General features: G+C 44.3%; 1 protein-coding gene across 1 annotated transcript in view; it reads right to left on the reverse strand.

Moving 5' to 3' along the window:
* Positions 1-17,502, reverse strand: part of CSRP1 (cysteine and glycine rich protein 1) — a 115,555-nt gene extending 98,053 nt beyond the window's left edge. Inside the window, exon 1 of the mRNA XM_073666627.1 lies at positions 17,348-17,502. The gene's annotated coding sequence lies outside the window, so the exon portion shown is untranslated. The remainder of the gene's footprint in view (positions 1-17,347) is intronic.
* Positions 17,503-25,104: the final 7,602 nt, after the last annotated feature.

The raw sequence follows: 25,104 nt of genomic DNA on the forward strand, positions 1-25,104 counted from the left end.
GGAAGAGAAGGCCTGTTTTAAGGAAAGAAAGGCCTCCTCTGCTTCGGGCGGCCACTCTTTGGGATTAGTACCCTTACGGGTGAGCGCGGAAATTGGGGCAGTCCGGGAAGAGAAGTGTGGTATGAAGAGGCGGTAGTAGTTGGCGAAGCCCAGGAACCGCTGAATGGCCTTCAACCCCTCCGGTCGAGGCCATTTCTCGATGGCAGACAGTTTCTCTGGATCTATTCGTAGGCCGGTCTGAGAAATAATGTAGCCCAAAAACGGAAGCGAGGTCTGCTCAAAGAGGCACTTCTCGTATTTAGCGAAGAGGTGATTCTGCCTGAGCCTGAGCAGGACCTGACGAACGTCCCTCCGGTGAGTCTGGAGATCCGGAGAGAAGACCAAGATGTCGTCCAGGTACACCACTACGCAGGAGTAGAGAAGGTCCCGGAAGATGTCATTGACCAACTCTTGAAAGACGGCAGGAGCGTTACAGAGACCAAAGGGCATTACCAGATATTCATAGTGGCCGTCCCGGGTGTTGAATGCCGTCTTCCATTCATACCCCTGACGGATACGAACCAGGTTGTACGCCCCACGGAGGTCCAGTTTGGTGAAGATTCTAGCCCCCCTCAGACGATCAAATAACTCCGGAATGAGCGGAAGGGGGTACTTATTCTTCACCGTGATCTGGTTAAGGCCTCTATAGTCTATACAGGGACGGAGAGAGCCGTCCTTCTTTTTGACGAAAAAGAAGCCTGCTCCCGCCGGGGAGGTAGATTTCCGGATGAATCCCCTGGCCAGATTTTCCTCAATATATTCGGACATCGACCGGGTCTCAGCAGCGGATAATGGATAAATACGCCCACGGGGAGGAGTAGTACCGGGTAACAGGTCGATAGGGCAGTCGTATGGTCTATGAGGGGGTAGTGTCTCTGCCTCCTTTTTATTAAAGACATCAGCATAAGACCAATAAGGAATCAGAAGTCCAGGTAGATTAGCTGGGGTAGGAGAAGGACGGACGGGATGGACGGGAACCAGACAGGTCTTATGGCAGTCCTGTCCCCAGCGAAGGACTTCTCCGGTCTGCCAGTCAAGCACGGGTGCATGTCTCTGGAGCCAAGGTAGACCTAGCAAGAGGGCGTGAGAGAGTCCAGGCAGAACATGAAAGGAGATACTCTCAGAATGCAGCATTCCCACCTGCAGAGTAATGGATTCGGTGATGAGTTGGATGGGGCGTGGTAAGAGACCCCCATCCATGGCAGCAACAGACTAGGGTACAGCCAGAGGTTTGGTGGGGATGCGGTATTTCTCTACCAGGGACTGTGAAATAAGATTCCCGGCTGCTCCAGAGTCAAGTTGGGCTAGTTCGAAATAACGGTTCTCCCCGCAGACGATTGAGACTGACAGCAGCAGAGATGGAGAGGATTTATTCTTGTCTAGGTCGACCTCTCTGAGCGAACCTAGACACAGGCGTTTCCCGACCTCTCCGGGCAGGCACGGATCCGGTGCTCCTTACTGCCACAGTAGAAGCAGCTCCCCTCGGCACGGCGTAAGTCCTGACGGGTTTTGACCATCTTGGTCTGGTCGACCTGCATAGGCTCAGGAGAGTGTACCTGGGGAGAGACGGAGGGAGTGACGGGTTTCTGAAAAGTAGGAGCTAGACGTGGAAACCTCCTCTCACGGGTGACCTCTTTGGCACGCTCCTGGAACCATAGGTCAATCCGGGTGGCAAGAGTTATTAGGTCATCGAGAGTGGTAGGAATGTCCCGACCGGCAAGTTCATCTTTAATACGGCCGGACAGACCCTCCCAGAAGACGGATACCAGAGCGTCGTTATCCCAGGCCAGCTCCGAGGCAAGGGTACGGAACCGTATGGCATATTGGCCCACGGTGAGACTTCCCTGACGGATGCGTAGCAGTGATGATGCGGATGAGGTCTTCCGTCCGGGTTCGTCGAAGACTTTCCGGAAAGCCGTGAGAAAGGCAGGCAAGTCGGACACCAGGGGGTCTCCTCTCTCCCATAGAGGATTTAGCCAGGCCAGGGCCTCCCCGGTGAGATGGGACATGATGAAGGCAATTTTGGCCTGGTCGGAGTTAAACTGGTGGGACAGGAGTTCAAAGTGCAGGGTGCACTGATTTATGAAGCCCCGAGCCTGGGCGGAGTCGCCTCCGAAGCGAGGAGGTGCAGAAAGCCGGGGTCCGGGGTAGGATACCATGGTATTAGTGGGCAGCGGAGCTGCCGGATTGCGAGTCATGGCACTGGCGGAGGTTGCTGGCGGAGCAGTCAGAGTGTCCAGGCGAGAATTGACATTCCGCAGGTGACCCAGGATGGACTCCTGTTGGGACCTCTGACGGGACAGTTCATGACACAGGTCCGAGAGCGAGGGAGCTTGGGTGCCACCGGGTTCCATGGCTCGAGCAAACTGTAACGGGTCTGGGAGGCGGAACCTCTGAGCTACTATACAAGGGGGCGGTCCTTGTAAGGGAGCGGGTGGCGACCAGGCAGGCAGTCACAGCAGGTGACCGGGACAGTCTCTGGAAGAACGGGCAGGAGGTCACGGCAAGTGACCGGGGCAGTCTCTGGATGAACGGGCAGATGGTCACGGCAAGTGACCGGGGCAGTCTCTGGGTAAAGGGTTGGTACGACCTGTGACGGCTGATGGTAGACGTGAGCTCCCAGGTGAGCAGGCGAGAGTCTCTGGATAAACGGGTGGTCACAGCATGTGACGGCGGAGCCTCCAGGAAGACCAACAGACAGGCGGCAGATGAGCGCTCCCAGGTGAGCGGGCAGAAGTCTCTGGACAGGCGGGTGGTCACAGCACGTGACGGCGGAGCCTCCAGGTAGGCTAGCAGGCAGGTAGCAGATGTGCGCTCCCAGGTGAGCGGGCAAGCTGGTCCATAGACAGACTGACAGGAGTTGGAAGGCAGACCGTCGGACCTCAGGCAAGCAGGCAGGTAGCTGATGTGCGCTCCCAGGTGAGCGGGCAAGCTGGTCCTTAGACAGACTGACAGGAGTTGTAAGGCAGACCGTCGGACCACAGGCTAGCAGGCAGGTAGCAGAATATCAGGCAGGAATAAGACAGCAAGCTGGCAGGAATCTGGCAGTTATCTGGCAGGTAACTGGCAACGGGACCTGAGGGCTGAAGCAGAGTAGTGAACAGTGCAACAACATTGCTCGGGCACCTCCATTTTGGAGGAGGTGCCTTATATATGGTGAAGTCCTCCGGCCATTGGCCGGGGACTCCTTAGGACGGCGCGCGCGGCCCCTTTAAGAGGGAGGGAGAGCGCGCGCGCCCTAAGCACAGTGGCCGGGAAGGAGCGCGCGCTGCCAGCAGAGCGGGAGGAGGACGCCGGGCACGGAGCAGAGAGGTGAGGGGAACAGCGTCCCTGCCTAGCAGAGGGCAAGGACGCCGGCACTACAAAATGGCTATAGGGCTAGTACGGGTAGCTTGAAAATTCATCTGTGTGGCAATATATACAGCCATTTTGCTTTTCTAGAGCCTTTGTGTTACCAGTAAAGTGGAAGCCACCTATATTTCCATTGACATATGACAGACCTGAGTGGGCACTTACTTTTTTTGCAGATTGAGTTGAAGCCTTTATTGGGAACATTTTTGATCACATATATCCTGTGGTCTGTGCTGAGCACTTACATCGGGGTTTCCATCTAAATCTCTGAATGACATGATTCAGATGAAACCTCTGAGGGATCCATTCATTATAATGAGGCTGCAGAGTTACTCTGGACTCCATCTGTACCAGTTTCAGAGGGGGCCTTCTTTTCAGAGGGGCACGAAACAGTGGTCGACCCCGCTTTTATGCACGCTTAAAAAGAGGGACAACATCTGACCATAGGCTAGATAGCATCCACAGTGTCTCCATCTGCCTAATTATAGGCAATCTTCATCAGGGGTTCTGTCTGAATCCCATTTTTCAGAGATTTACATGGAAACACTGGTTTAAACGCTCTGCGTAGATCCCAGGATAAATGTGAGCCACTCCTTACTTCTATCTTTTGTCGGCAGAATAAACAAATCAACTGCACCGTTTTTCACACAGTTTATGTGGTATCATGTCTTTATTCTTTGACTTAGAGCGATTACAGCGATACCAGATTTATATTTTTTTATGTTTGCTACTATCACTCACTAAAAGGTGATTTTTTTTTTTCAAAAAGTTTTTGCTTCGCCATATTTTGAGATCTATAATTTTTCTATATTTGTGCCGGCAGAGTCATGTGAGGGCTTGTTTTTTTGCAGGATGAGTTTTTATTGGTACCATTTTCGGGCACATTGCTTTCTATTATGATTTTTGGGAGATAGAATGAACAAAAAACAGCAATTCATGAATTTTTGTTGTTATTTTTTTTATGCCGTTCAATGTGTGGTAAAATTGATAAGGTAGGTTTATTCTTCGGGTCAGTACGATTACAGAGATACCATATTTATATAATTTTTTAATGTTTTGACGCTTTTGCATACAAAAAAGAATTGTTTTTTCATCACTGTATTCTGAGAGCTATAGTTTTTTTTATTTTTCCGCTGATGGAGCTGTATTGCAGCTTTTTTTTTTTTTTTGCAGGATCAGATGATGTTTTCAGCTATACCATTTTTGTTTACATTGGACATTTTGATTGTGCTTTATTCCAATTTTTCTTTTGGCTGTATGATGAAAAAGCATAATTGAAAATGAAAAGCGACGCGTTTCATACACTAGCCAGCATTCTTTGGTGCTGGGACAATAAAAACACAGGATAGAGTTCGAAACGTGTTGCTTTTCATTTTTTCTTTCATCATGCAAATTTTTTTGATACTATTTAAATTTTTTTACAAATAAAGCATTGATTTTTTTATACATAACCAGGTGCTGGACTTAGTATTTTTTTGTTATCCCTCATCATCCCATATTTGGCTTGTAGTGATTCCGTGCACACTGGACATTCCTGCGGCATTGGTAGAATGGCTTTTTTCTCTTTTTTACTTAGGCTATGTGCCCATGTTGCGGAAATGAAGCATATTTTTTACGCTTCTCCCTGGCGGGAAAATCGCATGCGGATTTTACATGCGGTTTTCCCGCCAGGTAGAAGCGTATGTGAGGCGTCTTTGCAGCGTCTTTACATGCATTTCCGCATGCGGGTTATCAAGCACTTCTCCAAGTGATTCAAGCATCACTTGGAAAAGTGCTTGACAACTTGTTCACACTATATAAATCCATGCAACCGGCATGGATTTATATAGTGTGACCAAGTAATAGTTAAAAAAAAAGAATCAGAATGGTAAAAAATAAAAAAATAAAGCTTATACTCACCTACCGATGCATTCTGTGCCCCGTCCGGATTCTTGAGCGGCTCACGCTGTTGTGTGCAGGACCTTCGGTGACGTCATTGAGTCATGTGATGGGTCACATGACTCAATGACGTGGCAGGTCCTTCACACACCTCGCGACGGCGGGAAAACACTGGGAAGACATCAGAAGATAAGTATAAACTTTATTTTATTCTTTTTTTTACAGGTTCTTTGGTACCCAGGTCTGGATGAGAGTCTCCTCTCCTCCAGACTTGGGTACCATCCGCATGCGGAAACGCAAAATTAATGAACATGCTGCGGATTTTTGACCGCAGCATATACGCTGCGGAAAAATCCGCAGCATGGGCATTGACATTGCGGAATGCAATTGGGGACCATGGGGTGCGGATATACATGCGTTTTACAAGCTTTTACGCTGCGGAAATTCCGCAGCCTATACGCTTGTAATACGCAACGTGGGCACGCAGCCTTACAGTGCTTTTGCATTGCAGTGTATTAGATCAGTCACTCGTACAGAGGCATGTAAACTCCTGATCTCGGCAGGAACTTACAGGCCACCGTAACTGGGTGACCCCATGGCCATCTTTTGGCCTGGCGTCACCATGGAGACAATCGGTATAACGCGATTGTAATCATGGTGTGCCGATCAGAGCAGAGAGGGAGCTCCCTCTCTCTGCATGCCAATCGATGTCGCTGTCGCGATTGACAGTATCAGAGAGGTTAAACGCCCGCAATAGTGGGCAATATTTCATGGTGTCAGCTATGATGAATAGCGAACACTCGCTAATGATCGCACTGACACTGAGTGAGCCGGCACGATCGTCGTGCCATAGCCATACACCGGTTTGCGGGAATGCACATTCCACAGCGCATGCCATGAAAGGGTTAAATAGAAGGGGATGTTAACAGTGTGATACATAATGGCTGTTCTTTGCTCTCCTGATCTCACTGCAGAGCTGTGTGTGATTATACCTGACACATCTGCAGGTTCCTCTCAGCTTCAGCTGCCATCTCACAGGCAGACAGGGCTGCAATATTGTTGCAATACAGCAGAGCTGAGAGAAAAGCAAAAAATATGTTTGCAACAAGACACATTTAATTCGTCTGGTTCTCTGTTAGTTACTCGTCTCACACTGGTAACTCCCCCTTTTATTTAAAGTAAACTCTGGATCTGAAGTCTCATGCAGATCAGTGTCCACCCCATAGCCTGGAACAATGTATTTACATGTAAGAAAAATGTAGATTTCTCTTGAATAAAACATCAGATCGCAGCTATTAAGGTATCATTTTATTCCGCTTTCTATGACGTACATGCACATATAAGACTGCTTAGAAAGGTTGATCCTACTGACAGATTCCCTTTAAGACTGCATCTACCAGAGAGCAGGCTCACTTGACATCAGGCGCAGCCACGCGGGTTTCCCCATAATACCTTGTAAATATCACATCACGTGGTGTAGCAAAGCCAAACTTTCACAGCCACTATTAAAAATCAGATGAAGGAAATCAGGACAATTTTAGATATTTACAGCCTAGGGATAGGACATCATAGAGCATAACTTATCATTCCAGAAGATAGGGTTAGAAAGGCCTAAATCAAAGTGTGGTGTACTACTGCAGCACCGAAGACCATAGAAAATGTGATTTGTAGTCTGACTTTGTGAATAATATTGCATAGATGCAAGTGATAATGTGCAGGACCTGCAGAGTCTGTGTAACTGGACTGTACTCTGATAGATCCATAACATAATGCACTATAACACCTTAAACAGGCTGGCCACTCATATTTTATCTTCTGTTACCAGCAGCGGCCGGAAGTTCTCAGATGCTACTGGAACACAGTAGCTCCATCATTTCTATAGTGGCAGCAACCGCATCATGAAGCTTGTAATGTAAAATGCAGAGTTTTAGATGCAGTGAAAATACGCTGCATCCAAGATGCTACTATTCCTGATCATGGGCATGTACCTTTACAAAGACAGACACATGTAAACTCAGGACTAGGGATGACCTGTCTAAAGTTCGGTTCAGGTACCAGAACTGTACCCGAACTTGAACCACAAACCAAACCCCATTGAAAACAGTGGGGGCTCGGACTTTGGAGCAGGAAAATTTTCTCTCTCTCCTTCGCACCAGGGCAAGTGGGAAGAGCCAGGCAAAGCGCCAAAATTGGTGCATCTAATAGATTCGCTTATCTGGGGTGGCTGCAGGCTGCTATTTTTAGGCTAGGAAAGGCCAATATCCATGTCCCCTTCCCAGTCTGAGAATACCTGCCCACAGCTGTCTGCTTTAGCTTGGCTGGTTCTCAAAAATGAAGGGGACCCCATGCCATTTTTTGAAATTATTTATTTAAAAAATACAGCGTGGGGACCCCTCTATTTTTGATAATAGGGGGCTCGTCACAACCACCTATCCAGATGGAGGTGAGGCTGAATCAAGAGAGTCAGGAGAAGGAAAATGAACTAACATGTCCTTCATTTGGTCAGAAAGTCCATTACAAAACTGATGGCAAAGGGCTATTCCACTTTGCGTCTGTGGCCCAGAACCGAATTTCAGTGCAGTATGTTGCCCTATAGGATGAATGCTAATTCACTTTCGGCGAAAGCAACTCAGTAATGATCATCATGTAGAATCTCTATAGCATCAAAAAACTAATAGAGAGTGGAGCATTCTGGAGCATCAGGTGGAAGGGGGATGGCTTGGGGGTCACTCTGCAGCAGGTAAATGATAACTCCCATATATCGACTATTCAAACCGGATGAATGTGGGCAGAGCCTGAAATATAGGCAACAGCTTTCCATGAGGGCAAAAAAGTTTATGTGGTCACCTAAAAATCAGTCATGTTAACCTTGAGATCAGATACTATTCAGGAAGGGGCGGCAGTGACTTGGGCAGGTGCAGTTTCAAGACCCTGAAACCACTTTGCCAGATGCTGGACTGACTGGGCCAAGTCTTGCATCTGAGCCACCACATCTTGGAGGGTATTCATATGTGGAGCAAGGTAATGTGAGTTTTTCAGTGGTCACATGGCAGCTCTAAAAATGGCTTTAACGGGCAAGCTTAGCACAAGCACACCGTTTACCAGATTCCAGGGGCTGACATGTCTTTCTCCATTTAACCCCTTTACAGAAATCTGGGTTTACACAGGAGTCCTTGGGTTGAGGCCATGTAGGCAGCTGCTGTGTGATGGTGCAAGCTGGCAGAAGTGGTGAGATAGCCGGGTCAAAAGGACTGTCAAGGTACAAAATGCGAAGATGGAAGAGTACTCAGGGAATGGGCCAAGGTCTTTAACAGGAAAAAGCACTAAGTCTGCAGGAACTGAAATATAGAGACATAAACTAGGATTGTATAACTATATCTCACATCTACCAGCAGTAAGCTGGGAGAAATAGGAGAAATAATAGGGTGTGGTGCTGTCCTATTGGCCAAGGCAGGGAGCTGACTCCGGCTGGATAACATACTGCCAGACTGGATGACACTACAGGTCGCAGACTGGATGACACTACAGGTCGCAGCCATCCCAGCCTCACTGGACAGAGCAGGAGTAGGTTCCTAAGGAGATGTGACAGCTATGTTATGAAGTAGCTACATGTAGGTTCACAAACGGAAATGAACATGTAACAGGATGCAGTTTGGTCATAGAGTATATGGTTGCTAAATGACTGTTAATATACCTATAAATAGGTATTTAAAATTAAAATGTGTCCTTTTTTAAAAGATCTAAAATAAAAAAATAACACCCCTGGGCCTTTACAAAAAATGTCAGGACACGAAAAGCTAGTCAGGTTCTCGTCCCTAAAGCAATGACCTGCAACAGGCTACTGTATTGGAGAGGCATGTACATGTCTAATATTGAACTATTATAACGAAGTGTGACAAAAACTTTTGCAGCATGCACACTTTGTGAGGTACACAGTTGTGTTTAAATTTCTGGTGCAGCACCTTGAAACTTTAGATTATTATTCACACATTGAAAATACAACTCTGATTTTCATTGTGCTTGAGAACTGCAGTCGTACAGTAGTAGGGTGTAATGAGCTGTGAGCTTTGACCTCCTACCCCTATGCTGTAAAGTCCTAAAATGATGCTGCTTGACCAGCACTCATCTTTTATACTGACTTTGATAGTTTTCCCAGATTAGCTGCGCTAGACCATGTGATTTGGTATCTGTAAGGTATCAAGCGGAAGACCGCTCGGCCACTCCTGACGTCATCAGCCTCTTCTCTGAGTGTTCAGCAGTGTGTGAAATGATGTTGAACGATTATTTTTTTGCATTCCTCATGAATACAATTGCAAATAAATCAAATTTGTGAAGATCTGCACGTTTTAGGTAATTTGACTATGAATCAATCCTCTATGGATCAATTTGCTCATCTCTTCTGTTCGATGCTGTCAGATACATCTTCAAGAGATGGCAATATCTTTAGAAGGCATCACTTCTTCAAAGGATTCTGGTTCAACAAATTAATTTACATTAGTAATGGATAATTCTTGTGATGACATTATCTATTGCCGGTTCCTCAGCTATATCCCTATTCCCCAATACATGTTGTTCATTCAGCAATGTAATTTGCTGGCACTAAGTTACATGGAAGGAGAGGATGATTTCTTCTCTGTTTCCTGTTGTTTGGACACTATGTTACCCACAGAAAGTACCATTTAATGTTGTAGAACACACAGACACAGTGTCCAAAAATGGATGATCATCATCAAGTCCAAGACCCTGAGTGCATCGTTTATAAAATGTAGGTTGGGCATAGATTACAGGCCTAAGTATGTGACAGAATTATGTGCCTGGTCCCATAAGACTAATACCATGGCTCCACTATCAGTATGTGGTCAGTATTCAGTCAGTATTTTTTCTCAGGAGTGGGAGCCAAAACCATTCTTGAAGAACAGAAAAAGGCAGTTGTTGCAATATTTTACCAATTTATTAATTCCATGGTTAGAAAACTTGGTGCCGCCCTTAAAAATTATGGAGGCCATACAAAGTACTAGATGTAGTAGTTTTTGAAGTGGTATGTTTTGATTTTTGAATCAACTAATTTGAGCAAAACTGAAGATTTTTTAATGAAAGTTATATATTAGGTTATATATTAACCTTACTTATGTTACATGTTATGGATTACCTTACATGTTATGGGTTAAAAAAATGTTCTATGAAACTCAGTCTTCCCAAAATTTTGGAAATTTTTCTTGTATTCAGTGAGATATTTTTTTACATCTTACTTTTCAAAGGGGTTGTACTCATCCTGGATGCCGATACAATTGAAAGCAATGATGGAATAGGGAAACATCAGCTCCCTACTCCATCATTCTTCCTGCACAACTTACTGTAGCTCTCACGTCTCAGCACAGCTGGTGCGATAACGTCAGTACATTGCGCCCATTCTGCAGAGTTTCAGAACACACATGGCTGATACTGGAGCAGCGAGGGAACAGGGAGTAGTCAATATTTTTATTAATTTCTTTTTTAATCAATGGGGGTCATTATACTGTTTGGAGGGCTATGTGGGGGCCCGCCGGCACAAGGAAAAGTAGGTAAGCCCCGAAGCAGCGCCTGCATCCAACCATCTACGCACCGGTGTATTATCAAAATCAAGTAAGCAAATTTCCATTGCACAATACTAGCAAGATTTTCAGCTTATCGTATACTATCCATTATCTTATATAAGGGAGATTTGAATGTCTTGACTTTTTTATATGGATCGCTACTTGTTCTATTAAGAACCATCGGATTCCCCAGGACAATCTATTTTATTTGCCAACCAAACATTAGTTTGGCAGCACTGACTTTGGACTATTTTTTATAATCATAATGACTATTGAGTCATTATACCATTGGTGTTTTTATTTTTTATTTTGTATTACCTACTATAGTTATTTATTCTAAGGCATACCCCCTGCCTATTTTAGCACGTATACTTTCTTATTTGTGTAATTAAAATACTATTGGACCCATTATCGATATCTTTATTGTATGTTTGTAGCTGAATACCAAACACATCCTCAAACCTTCTTTCCTTCCTCCACCCCATTCTTTCTCCTGCCTCACCCATCTTAGCGCGATAGATTTATTTATTTTATTTTCTGTAACTGTTTTTGCAGATTCTCACACAAGATCTGCTCATCTATATCTATGTGCAGCTTTTATTCCTCCCAACTCCCCTTTGTGGTCCTTATCTGTGGGGCGCTTGTGGAACAGATATTTTTCCTAGGGGCCATTTTACTGTTTGGAGGGCTATGTAGGAACCATTGTACTGTTTGGAGTGCTACGTAGGGGCCATTATACTGTTTGTAGGTCTATGTGGGGGCTATTATACTGTTTTTAGGGCTATGTAAGGGACATTGTACAGTTTTCAGGGCTATGTGGGGCCATTACAAAGTCTAGAGGGCTATGTGAGACCCTTTATACAATTTGAATGACCATGTAGGGGCCATTACATTGTTTGGAGGGTTATGTGGGGGCCATTATACTGTTTGGAGGGCTATATGGGGGCTATTATACTGTTTTGAGGGCTATGTGGGGGTCATTTTACTGTTTGGAGGGCTATTTGGGAGCCCTTATGCTATTTAGAGGGCTATGTAGGAGCCTTTATACTGTTTCTAGGGCTATGTAGGGGCTATTATACCATTTGGAGGGCTATGTAGGGGCCATTATACTATTTGGAGGGTTATGCAGGGGATATTATACTGTTTGCAGGCCATTATACAATGTGGAGGGTTGTGTAAGGGCAATCATACTATGTAGGGGTCATTATACTCTATGGAGGCCATAATACTGTATGGATGGCTGTGTTGGGGCCATCAGACTGTGTTAGGATCACTGTGGTGGTATGATAAAACCACTTTATGCGCACTTTATGCTGTCACTCATCAATAGTCTTGTTGAAGTTCCGCGCTTGCGCACTGTATACTGTCACCCAGGTTTGCGGAATGTAAATTGTTAAGCCGCACACCGCCACACGTGCGCAGTGACTTCGACAAGACTATTCATGCGGCATCTGCGCAAACTGGGGACAACTCAAATTGAGTGGGTGGCCGACAAGCCGGACTGAATAAAGTGAAGAACACCCCTATGACTAAATGAGCAAGTAAGATATAAGTACAGTGTAAGTGTTTTTTTTACTAAAGATTATAGCGCCAATTTTAATGCAAAAAAGCATGTTAGGGATGAATATTGCATCACTAACAACAACTTGGGGGCAGTTTACATGCTCCAACTGATATGACAGGTTCCCTTTAAAAACAAAAAATTGGGCATGACCAACATAGGTTCATAAGTTCCCACTACGACCCCTGGCAAAAATTATGGAATCACCGGGCTTGGAGGATGTTCATTCAGTTGTTTAATGTTGTTGAAAAAAAGTAGATCACAGACATGGCACAAAACTAAAGTCATTTCAAATGGCAACTTTAGGGCTTTAAGAAACACTAAAAGAAATCAAGATTAAAACTGTGGTACTCAGTAAGGGTAATTTTTTTCAGACCAAGCAGAGGGAAAAAATTATGGAATCACTCAATTCTGAGGAAAAAATTATGGAATCATGAAAATCAAACACACAAAAGAACACTCCGATACATCACTAGAATTTTGCTGCACCACCTCTGGCTTTAATAACAACTTGCAGTCTCTGAGGCATGGACTTAATGAGTGACAAACAGTACTCTTCATCAATCTGGCTCCAACTTTCTCTGATTGCTGTTGCCAGATCAGCTTTGCAGGTTGGAGCCTTGTCATGGACCATTTTCTTCAACTTCCACCAAAGATTTTCTATTGGATTGAGATCCGGACTATTTGCAGGCCATGAATTGACCTTATGTGTCTTCTTTCAAGGAACGTTTTCACCATTTTTGCTCTATGGCAGGATGCGTTATCATCCTGAAAAATGATGTCATCATCCCCAAACATCCTTTCAATTGATGGGATAAGAAAACTGTCCAAAATATCAATGTAAATTTGGGCATTTATTAAAGATGTAATGACAGCCATCTCCCCAGTGCCTTTACCTGACATGCAGCCTCATATCATCAATGACTGTGGAAATTGGCATGTTCTCTTCATGCAGTCATCTTTATAAATCTCATTGGAACGGCACCAAACAAAAGTTCCAGCATCATCACCTTGCCCAATGCAGAGTCACGATTCATCACTGAATATGACTTTCATCCAGTCATCCACAGTCCACGATTGCTTTTCCTTAGCCCATTGTAACCTTGCTTTTTTCTGTTTAGGTGTTAATGATGGCTTATGTTTAGCTTTTCTGTATGTAAATCCCATTTCCTTTAGGTGGTTTCTTACAGTTCGGTCATAGACATTGACTCCAGTTTCCTCCCATTCGTTCCTCATTTGTTTTGTTGTGCATTTCCTTTTTGTGACTGTGTGGGGACATCATAATGTGTGGGGGCCTGCGGAGGGCCATCATTCTATGTGGATTTTTGTGGCGGGACAGCCTACTGTGTGGGGTGGTGGACCCACATACTATTTGGGGGGCTGTGAAGGGACATCATACTATGTGGGGGCTGTTGAGGGACACTATATTGTGTGGGAAGCAGTGTAGGGACATCATACTGTGTGTGTGTGTGTGTGTGTGTGTGTGTGTGTGTGTGTGTGTGTGTGTGTGGAGTGACACCATACTTTGAGGGGGGCTGTGGAGGGATGTAATGCCATGTTTGTAGTTGTGAAGGAACATCATGATATGTGTGGGCTGTATAAGGACATCATACTGTGTGAGGAGCTGTGGGGGGACATCATATTGTGTGATGGGCTTTGGAGGAACTTAATACTATGTGAGGGGCATCATACTGTGTGGGGTCTGTGGGAGCAATCATATTGTTTGTGGCTGCGGAGTTCATATGGTGTGAATGACTGTGAGAGACAACATACTGTGTGGGGGGCTGTTGAGAGACATCATGCTGTGTATGGAGCTGTGAAGGAACATCATAATATGTAGGGGACTGTGGAGGGACGTCATAATGTGTGTGTGGGGTGAGCTGCGGGGGCCATTATACTATAGATACAAAACTCTGAAAGCCATCATGGTGTGTTGAGGGAACAAATTTGGCACCAGTGGGATTCGAACCACACCTTCAAAAATATTTAGCCTTAAACCAGAGAATTATCTCACTCAGCCACGTTACCCTTAAAGATTTGAACATGCTAGCTTCCCTCTCGTAAGTGAAGCACGTCTGACTATTTTAAAACTACTTGATGTTGGAACATAGGCGAATCACCAGGAAAAAGTAAAGATTCTGGCACCTGTGGGATTTGAACCCACACCTCTAAAGAGACCTTAAACCAGTGCATTAGCCCACTCAGCCATGTTTCAGTTAAAGAATCACTTACTAGAGGGAAGCTAACACGTACAAGTCTTTATTGGAAACATGGCTGAGTGGGTTAATTCACTGGTTTAAGGCTTCAGTCTCTTAGGAGGTATGGGTTCAAGTTCCACTGGTGACAGAATTATTCCTTTTTCCTGGTGATTTGCCTATGTTCCTGTGGCACCCTGCTACTACAGGTACCACAGGACCCAAAAGGGTGCATGGACGGACTTCTCCACAAGAGGCCCTCATTACATAACAGACACCTCCACCCTTCCACCTGATACCACCAGAGGGAGCCCTGTTAGGGATATATATACTGGAGGGTGGAGCTAGGTAGGGAGAGTGTGCTCACACTTTAGATCAGTGAAGGAGCAGCACGTCTGCTGCTGTGTTGAGGGCCCGGAGTGTGGCCGAGGCAAGGTGAGAGGAGAGAGGAGTTAAGGGGGCAGAGGAGCATCTGAAGCTCACCCCAGGACACAAACCGGACACTGGGTCCGCACCTACAGGGTCCTCTACACCCAGTAGGGACAACTGGCATACCAGGAGGATTCCAGATCCCTGGTCAACCTGAAGCTACCATCATTTTACAGAACTAGGAACCACGAAGGCCCCAGCGTCCAGGGATAGTGGTAGCCAAAGAAAAGTTCTACTACAAGCAGACAGGTGAGAGAGGAAACAGCATAAAAACTAGGCCTAGTTCCAGGCTGGCCAGAAGCTTTAGAGAAAGGAAGAAACGGATCAGGAGGCCTTATACCCGCTCACTGGGGAGAGTCCAGAAGTGCACCCTTCCTATCAAGTACCCTGGACCGTACCTGCCATCTACAGCACTAAAGTTACTGAAGCGAACCCCCTGTGTGCGTGTCTGTTATTCTCCGCTGACCCGACCTGGCCACCTCTCACCTGCATCCCTTTCATCAACCCTGTCCCAGGGGCCCGCTCTGCCTGTGGGGAGCAGAGACATCCCAGCTGCCATCCCATCACCCCCGGAGGTCTACAGCAGGGCTGGTACCCATTACCAGGAACCACAGGTGGCACCACGAGACAAAACTGTAAACAAAACCCCTTTTAAAGAGTGACCCCAGGGTACGGGCCCAGGAGCCAACTGCCGTGACATCCCAAGAAGGTAAAGGCCCAGGTACCGAGTCCCCCATATCCCCCCCTGGGCGAGTCATTCCTACATCGAGTACTGTTAATATAGTCAGATGTGCTTCACTTACTAGAGGGAAGCTAGCATGTGCAAGTCATTAATGATAATATGGCTAAGTGGGCTAATGTACTGGTTTAATGTTCCAGTCTGTGGAAGTGTGGGTTCAAATCTCACTGGTGCCAGTCAATAGGGACAAAATTACTGTGTGTCACAATACATATCCTTCTCCGTGTCTGTAAAAGTTGGTAGGATTCCATGTCTGTGACTGTGCCCATGCGCTATGACTCAGCCTGCCTTGCTGTGTAATTAGGAGTTGGTGGAGGCCCAATTTGGACTTTTTTCTATGGAGCACCATGATTTCTATATATGCCTCTGAATGCAGAAGTTTTTGCCTACCATCAGGGAAAGAATGGCATGTGTGTGCTTCATGATTGCTTGCATAACCACTAACAAAACAATTCACTCGATATTCCCCACCCTCAAAATATTTTTACCAAACTCTCTTCACTAACCATCTAGGAAAATACACACACTCACTTATTAGACATCAATCAACAAATCTACAACCCCCATAAAACATTAACAGGGACCCTAATTTGACACCGATAATACATAACTGAAACATTACTTCCCATCAATTCACTCCTGCTTCATGCTAGGTAATACCAAGTAAAAACTCCAGCTTTTTCACTCATTTACACCTGGAAATACAACCTAGAAAAGGGGCTTTGTAAAGGAATCAGTGGCAAGGTACCAGTGAGCGAAAGATGATGAACACATGCAGTTTGTAAGCAGTGAATGTATATTACTCACAGTTCTATTGCCACTACAATTGAGAGGTATTACGAAATTCATATAAGCAAATATGGCATAAAATATATGGTTAAGGGGGCGATGATTGTGGGTGGGGGATAAAACACTATAAATTTACGCTTAAATTTAAAAACACTTGACAAAGTGATCAAAAAGCGAATTAAGTCAGATAAAAAGACTCCTTTCAGTATCACTATTGCAAAATAGATTACAACTTAAATATTCATATGCTGAATCAAACTGTAACCTTCAGTATATGCATTGACAGCTGTATAGGGTCAGTATACGTGCACACTAGAGGCATCCACAGCCTCATTCTTATTTACACTCTGTATCCTTCTTGGACGACAGTTCTTTCCAAGTATGCTGATAGGCTACAGAAACTCCACGCCTATTCCGGAAGGCTTCAGAACGTCTAAATATGTCTATAAAAGGTAGCCTACATTCCACTGGTAGCTGCTTTACACAATCCCCAGTTCTTTCACGCCCAACTAGGAAACTAGGAATTTAGTAGTCTGCTACAACTGAGCATGAAAATGCTTCCTACGTCTTATTCCTACAATGCCACGGCTATAATGTCTATTTTTTTTTATGTTTCCAAGAATAAGTAACCGTTACAGCCAGTGCAATGCTATATAATTCAGCCGTGGAGCAACTCAGCTTTTGCAAGCTATCATAACATGCACACATGACATATTATATTTGTATTTATATACGTCTGACCTGTCATGTTCTTATCGAGCATTAATCAAATATCTAAGGTTATGATACCTACCTGAGTATGAATTGCTTCTGATGTTGTCTTGATCACTTTACTGCCTTTGTTCCAAAGGAGCGACTTGTCTCCTTTTAAATGGTGTAGTCCACAAACTGGTTGTGACCTTATAGGGGAAGGAAAGAGGAAAAAAATCAGACAGAAATGTACAGGAGGAGGGCGGTCAGACGAGACAGACACATCCTACCCTGGCATTGCAGCTAGACTTTATTCTGCAGTTTAGACTAGATTCACATTTGTAATGCAGATTACATCACAGCGGATTCCGTCAAATCTGAATGGAAATAAAGTGCAGAACACAGCGCTATCCTTCCCGTCAAAACTGCAGGCATCATGGCTAAACCTAAACCTGACAAGTCAGTGGTGCCCACCATGCTACAGATCCAGCATTGTGTTGTGGTTTCTGTTTATAAGCACAATTATTATTATTTATTATTATAGCGCCATTTATTCCATGACACTTTACATCTGAAAAGGGTATACATAATAAAAACAAGTAGAATAATCTTAGACAATAGAAGTCGCTGACTGGTACAGGAGAAGAGAGGACCCTGCCCGTGAGGGCTCACAATCTACAAGGGATGGGTGAGGATACAGTAGATGGGGGAAGACACAATGGAGATGTAAATAATACCTATGGCCCAATTCACACTTTTTCTTTTTTTATAAAATAAATATGAACAATTTTTATCAGTGCAACTGATCTGATTCGCATCTGTTTTTGGACTGTGTACGGCTTTAACCATTCGTGTGTCATCAGTTTTTCAGTACAAGTCCTCTTTTTCTCCGAAGAGGCAATTTGCATATCACATATACGAAAAACTGTTGGCATTTTTGAAGGTTCTCCCAGCATTAGGCAGTGAAAAACATAGAGCATATGGATGCAACTGTCATAAATTTGGTGTGCTGATCTTTTTTTTTTGGCTCATTTACTTGAATTAAGGACTTTGATTCCCCAATTCGATTCAAAATCCCACATGTCTCTGACTTAAATGGGCAAGTGTTCTATCTGCCCAAAAATCTTGGATATGTTTGCATAAAACTTTTAATCATGTCAATGAGTATGTGCTCTTTTAATTAGAAGGAGATCAGTGGGAGTCTGGGTGTAAGAACAGAATGAGGGTGACATGGGACAGGGAGAACAGTGGGAAGAGAATGACACAGGGAAAGGGAGAAAAAAGAAAAATAGAGGAACAAATACCTTGTATTCCTTAAGGAATCTAAAATAAAATTAAAATATATGAGTACTTATATACAATCATATTGACAAAAATACGTCAGGAATAGTAGAACCTTAAAGGTGGACAAACAACTATTAATAAAAAAAATCATATTTTTTATCATTAATTTTTTATCAATAGTTGTAAGAATAGTTTAGTTCTTATTGAAACAAAAAGGAAAGGTCGGCATACTACAAAGGTATATAAGGTATTGCACCCACAAATGAAACTCCTGAACTGTAACCTACTATAGTGCAATATGAAGCACCGGAACATAAAATATTTCTATAGTACCAATAAATGTAGCCCATAAAACCATGAGTTAACCAAAAAGTATATACAAAGTTTATTAGGTAAGCATATGAACACCATTAAAAAACAATTAAAAACAAACAACAACCTCAATGATGAAGTGTGAGCACATGTGAAGCTTCCACCTCTGTGTAAGCCGCTAATCACAAGATTGCAAGTATGGATGGCAAGTTGGTTGTGCACACAGGTTTCCTTTCTTTCTTTTATTTCTCTGCATCTCTTCTAGCACATTTTTACACCTTTATTAGCTTTCTGGATTGTATACTCTTTATAATATGTTATGGCCATAATATTTTGTTACTCAATCTATGTTTTCCAATCTCCACAGTTCAGTGGGGTGAGAGAACGCTTTATATTTCTCACATTTCTGAATATTTTTTGTGCATTTTACATGTTCAGGAGATCTGCTTGCTCAGTTATGGGTTTCTTTGGCCCTGTTTCTACAGCAGTTGTATAGTACAATTTTATATGATTTAAGTAGCCCTATTTTTTACCTTGAGTTGGCTAAAGTGTTTTCAGATCAAAAAATCTCACTGTGACCAGTGGATTTCTACTGAATTGGGCCGTTATCTCTACATAATATGCATTTATTTAACCAGGGACATATATTCCTTGGACACTTTTTATGTGTCCTGGTTCCCAGGGGTGTGTTTATATGTATTATACACTTCTGGTTTCTGAGCTCGGTAACAAATATTCCCTGGATGTGTCTTGATTCCGGGGGGTGTGCTCACATGCGTTGCACACTTCTGGTCTCTGAGCTCCGGGACAAATGCTGAAGTAACAATTGCGGCAGCTGTCAGGATGCAGTGACAGTGATTGCCCATAGGGGGTGAGTTGTGTGTTGATTAACACACCATGTGATCTGAATTTTTCATTTATTATTTAATCACATATGGTATAAATATGGTATAAATCCTCTCCTCTCTGTCAATCTCTTCACTGGCTCCCCATTGCTCAGAGACTCCAGTTCAAAACCCTAACCATGGCATACAAAGCCATTCACAACCTGTCTCCTCCATATATCTCCGACCTAGTCTCCCGGTACTTACCTGCACGCAACCTACGATCCTCACAAGATCTCCTGCTCTACTCCCCTCTTATCTCCTCCTCCCACAACCGTATACAAGATTTCTCCCGTGCTTCCCCCCTACTCTGGAACTCTCTACCCCAACACATCAGACTCTCACCTACTGTGGAAACCTTAAAAAGGAACCTGAAGACCCACCTCTTCCGACAAGTCTACAACCTGCAGTAACCACCACTCCACTAATACCGCTGCTCTACCAGCTCTACCCTCACCTACTGTATCCTCTCCCATCCCTTCTAGATTGTGAGCCCTCGCGGGCAGGGTCCTCGCTCCTCCTGTACCAGTCGCTGTCACATTGTGTTCAAGATTATTGTAATTGTTCTTGTATTATACCCCTTTTTGTAAAGCACCATGGAATAAATGGCGCTATAATAATAAATAATAATAATAATACCATGATTGGTATAACGTGGGGGTCATACCCCTGAGGAAGCCTGAAAAGGTGTAACGCATTGCGTTTCCCTTTTGTATCTTCAGGTTTCCACTCTTTTCTAGTCACAGGTTGCTACAATGCCAGTTTATTCCATATATCTCTAGACACTCAGTAGTCATGGTGGTAGATAGGATCTGATAATTAATCTAGAAATGGACCAAGGGGTACACTACTGGTCTAGGGGTATATTGATACTTGTATAGCTATAATATTTATGCTGCACAGTCCTGCATTAGGGTCGCACATGTGATATGTATTTTGAATGCACGACAGTTATACTTACATGCCCTTTTTAACATGTTATATGTACCTTAATATGCATGTTTGTTATTGTTATACTTGCAAAAAACCTGTGTGCACAACACGGATGACACTTGTTATTTGTACTTGCAATCTTGTGATTAGCGGCTTACACAGAGGTAGAAACTTCACATGTACTCACACTTCATCATTGAGGTTGTTTGTTTTTAATTGTTTTTTAATGGTGTTCATATGTTTACCTAATAAACTTTTTATATACTTTTTGGTTAACTCATGGTTTTATGGGCTACATTTATTGGTACTATAGGAATATTTTATGTTCCAGTGCTTCATATTGCACACTTTCCATTCTTTTTTTACGAGCTCCATTCTGGCATTTATTCTCTTATGTGCATTCTGCTTTAAATGTCCAGCTCAGCACATTGCACAGGTCACTTTTCTCGGTTGGGCTCTGTTTATATCCCTTGACATTTGTTACACTGGCGCATGTGCACACGATGGAACGCATCTCCACCCACTATGGAACGCTTCTCATCATGTCACTTCCGGTTACATCACCCTGCGTCATGGTTCCCGACCCATCTTTGTAAGCACATAAACCCGTGACTCCTTGCTAGCCGGCAGCACTCCTTGGTAGCACGCTTACCACACAGTACTTAGGAACGCCCTGAAGCACCAAGTATCACCAGCACCAGAAGCACTCCTCAGTGCATATTTGTGCTATTCAGACTCTTCTCCTAAAGACTAAATACTAGTGATGAGCAAGCATGCTCGTCACTGCTCGTTACTCGATCGAGCCTCAGTGTGCTCGAGATGCTCGTTACTCGGCAAGTATTTTTGAATGATCGGGCGTAAGCTCGAGTCCCCACCCTGTATATTTGGCACTTGTTAGACAGTCCATAAACATGCGGGGATTGCCTACCAATCCCTGCAATACTGTAGCGATGTTGGTAGTGGCATTACTGTGATTGGCCAGCCGCATAGTGTCATCGGGTCTATATAAGACCCAGGACACTATGCTTGGCACAGTGTACCAACGGAAACAGGCAGAGCAAGGAGAGGTGCTGCTGAACGAGGGACAGAGTTTTATCTGTGTATAGGCAGCGATTCAACACCATGTTTATTTCTTTCAAGTGCAAAAACAGCCTTTATTAGGGCTCATCAATATTAATACTGCTGTTAGCAGCACTTAGGGAGAGATTGTGACAGAGGCAGAGTGTAGGACAGGATAGGGTTTTAACTGCATGTCATTTCTGCTGCAACTCATATCAATAGCCCTTCTCAGAGCTACTAATATTCTTTTTGCTCTTAATGCTGCAAATTATTGTGAGCAGGAAAAAATTATACGCTATTATACTGAGCAGTTGTGCATTAAAAGCATACAGCCAGACTTGGTTGGCTGCAATAGCATCACTATATAGCACAAGCAAAGAAAAAAGTCCAAAGAAAGTGTTTTTGATGTGTTTTTGCACTTTTGCATTGCTTTCAACGGTAAAAAAAAATACATTTACAAGTAAATGTAATTTTAACATTTTACTATCTTATTTTCCCATGTGGTGTGTGAGACATGATCAGACACATCCTGTTTAATTTATGAAGGAGGGACTCTGAAAGTCACAAAGCCTATTTTTATAGGGCCATCAGGCTGCCCTTACTATGGTTAAAGGGCCAGCAGTTGTCCCTCGCTATTGTTAGAGGACCATCAGCTGGCTATATTTTGTTACTCCCATTATTAACAAGTGGGTCTCCTATACTGTTATTGTGTATGCAGTGACTGCAATGGCTGCCAAAAATTTGGATGCACCCAAATACTCATTTGAAGACACATAGAGGAGGGCCTCAGTGAAAAAAAATGTTCCCTCTATAAAGGAGTGGATCTCCTATAGTGGTTATGCTCATGCAGTGACTGCAAGAGCTGCCTAAATTTGTGAAATACCCCAATACCAATTTGAAGACACATAGAGGTGGGCCTCATTACCAACCTGTTCCCATTATAAAGGAGCGGTTCTGCTATACAGTTATAGAGCATGCAGTGACTGCAACGGCTGCCTAAATTTAGGAAAAACTCCAATACCAATTTAAAGACACATAGAGGAGGGCCTCAGTAACAAAATGTTCCCATTATAAAGGACCGGTTCTGTTATACAGTTATTGCGTATGCAGTGATTGCAACGGCTGCCAAAAATTTAGACACACTCCAATGCCCCTTGGAAGAGACGTAGAGGAGGGCCTCATGAAAAAAATGTTCCCATTATAAAGGAGCGGGTCTCCTATACTTGTAAAAGTAAAAACATTTACCTTTGGGGGTATACATGAACATACTGTAACACAGGGGGATATCTATGGGGGGGCAGCTGGGGCATGTGCCCCGGCACAGCCGGGAAGGGGGCGCAGTCGGGCCACCTAATGCATTCAGAGAAGCTGCAGCTGCCGGCTCCCAGCATTGAAGCTCTGATCTCAGGGTCAGAGCGATGCCAGCAGCATGATCAGGTCATGTGATCACGCTGCTGATGTCACTCACCAGCGCTGCAGCTCAGGCAGAGGCAGCCATTGGTGGAAAGTGCTCCACACTGGAGCTGAAGACACCGAAGATGGAGGTGAAGATTAATTGTGGGGGGTGAGTTATGCTATGGTTGGGGCGGAGTGATTTATGCTATGGCTGGGGAAGATTTACTATGGGGGCAGATTTATGGTATGGCTGGGAGAGATTTACTATGGGGAGAGATTTATTGTATGGCTGGGGGGGACATTTAGTGTGGGGGGGGAGGGGTGGGGGATACTTTGTGTGTGGGTGATTGGTGCTGATACAGAATGAAGAGGATGGGTGCATACACAATATGGGGAGCGAAGAAGGGGAATGTATATGGACACAGTATGGGGAGTGTGGGTGGTGTGATGTTTGCAGACACAGTATGGAGAATTGGAGGGGATGTGTGATGGTAAATATATGAGGAGACAATATGTTTAGCAGGGGGATGTGAGAGAAGACAGTATGAGGAGGAGGGGAAAATAATGGGGGGAGAAAAGTGTGAGTGGGCACAGAATAGAAACTGAGTAGTATAGGGGGGACAGTGTAAGGGCACAGCCAGGTGGGCATAGCATGCCAAGGAGGGAGGAATGTGATGAGGCAGCACAGAATAGAGACTGGGCCCTATAAAGGGGACACAGTGAGAAGAGGAGGCCCAGTATGGAAAGGAGAGGGCAGTGTGAAGAGCATGTACAATAAGAGGGCAGTGTGGAGGGCATGTACCATAAGGAGGCCTGTGTGTGGGTCATATTTTGTGCAGGGAATATAGGGAGGGGCAATTATTTATTCAGAGGCTCAGTGTAGGTCAGATATTTTTATTCAGGAGCATTATAGCACTGCTATCTTTAAGGGCATCGTGTGGGAATGTGGTGCAGAAGACCAGAGAAGATGGAAGTCTGCAGAGACGAGCTGTGGATGAGAAAAATCATCATGGTGTCTGAGCAAGAGGAAGAAAAGAAAGAGAACAACTCCAGTGACAGCATCATCTATAAGGTACCTCGATGTAAAAATGTTATTTATGATACTGACTAATACTCATATTTATATTTATGTTGGGACCATTAAAGGGGTTGTCCAAGTTTGTGATGAGTCTGCAGTCATTCTATGTGACTGCAGACTTCTGACTTCTCACAGTGCGCACTGAACGCTGTGCGGATTCTCTAGTGCTGGCGATTTACATACTTGCGGTCATGTGCTGACTAGACATGCTTGGCCTCACTCAATGACAATGAATTGAGCTAGGCCGAACACGTCTAGTCGGAATGTGGCAAGAAGTATACAAATCGCATACTTGTGCTGACATGACCATCCACTCTTGCCTGTGAGAATTCAGAAGCCTGCGGTCACATATAGTGACTGCACACTTTCATCTCAAACCTGGACGAGCCCTGTAATTATAAAATGAAGCCCTGTAGTCAATCCTAACTGTGTATATTATACTGGCTGTCAGTATTTAGCTCTGCTAGCTGTTTCCAACAGTCATCACATGGCCACTTCAACTCATATGTGATTTTCATACTTACGGTCACCTGACTATGAGCTTTTCTTCCTGCTTCTCTCAGTTTTTCCCTGATCATTGAGAGAATTAAGAAGAGCAGCTCATTGGCCCTTGACTAAGTGTGAAAATCACATATGTACTGGAGGGGGGGCACCAAACTGAACTCTTGCCCCGGGTAGCAGAAAGCCTAGATACACCTCTGGTATAAAAAACATTTTCTATGGGCATCTTAAACACCCTTAAAAAAAATTATGTGGGTGTTGCATCACGGTGATCCTGGTGATATGATGGTGGACAATGAGGAGGAGGTGTCTGGGTGTGAAGAGGTGCATGGGAATAGACCTCCCAAAAAAGACACTGGATTTGAGTTTATGTTACGCTGCTATCATTCGGTGGTGTTGAGAAGTCTGGCCCAA

The sequence above is a fragment of the Phyllobates terribilis genome, unplaced genomic scaffold, assembly GCF_046119375.1.
Source record: "Phyllobates terribilis strain yellow unplaced genomic scaffold, ASM4611937v1 Scaffold_2__4_contigs__length_985480577, whole genome shotgun sequence".
Lineage (NCBI taxonomy): Eukaryota > Metazoa > Chordata > Amphibia > Anura > Dendrobatidae > Phyllobates > Phyllobates terribilis.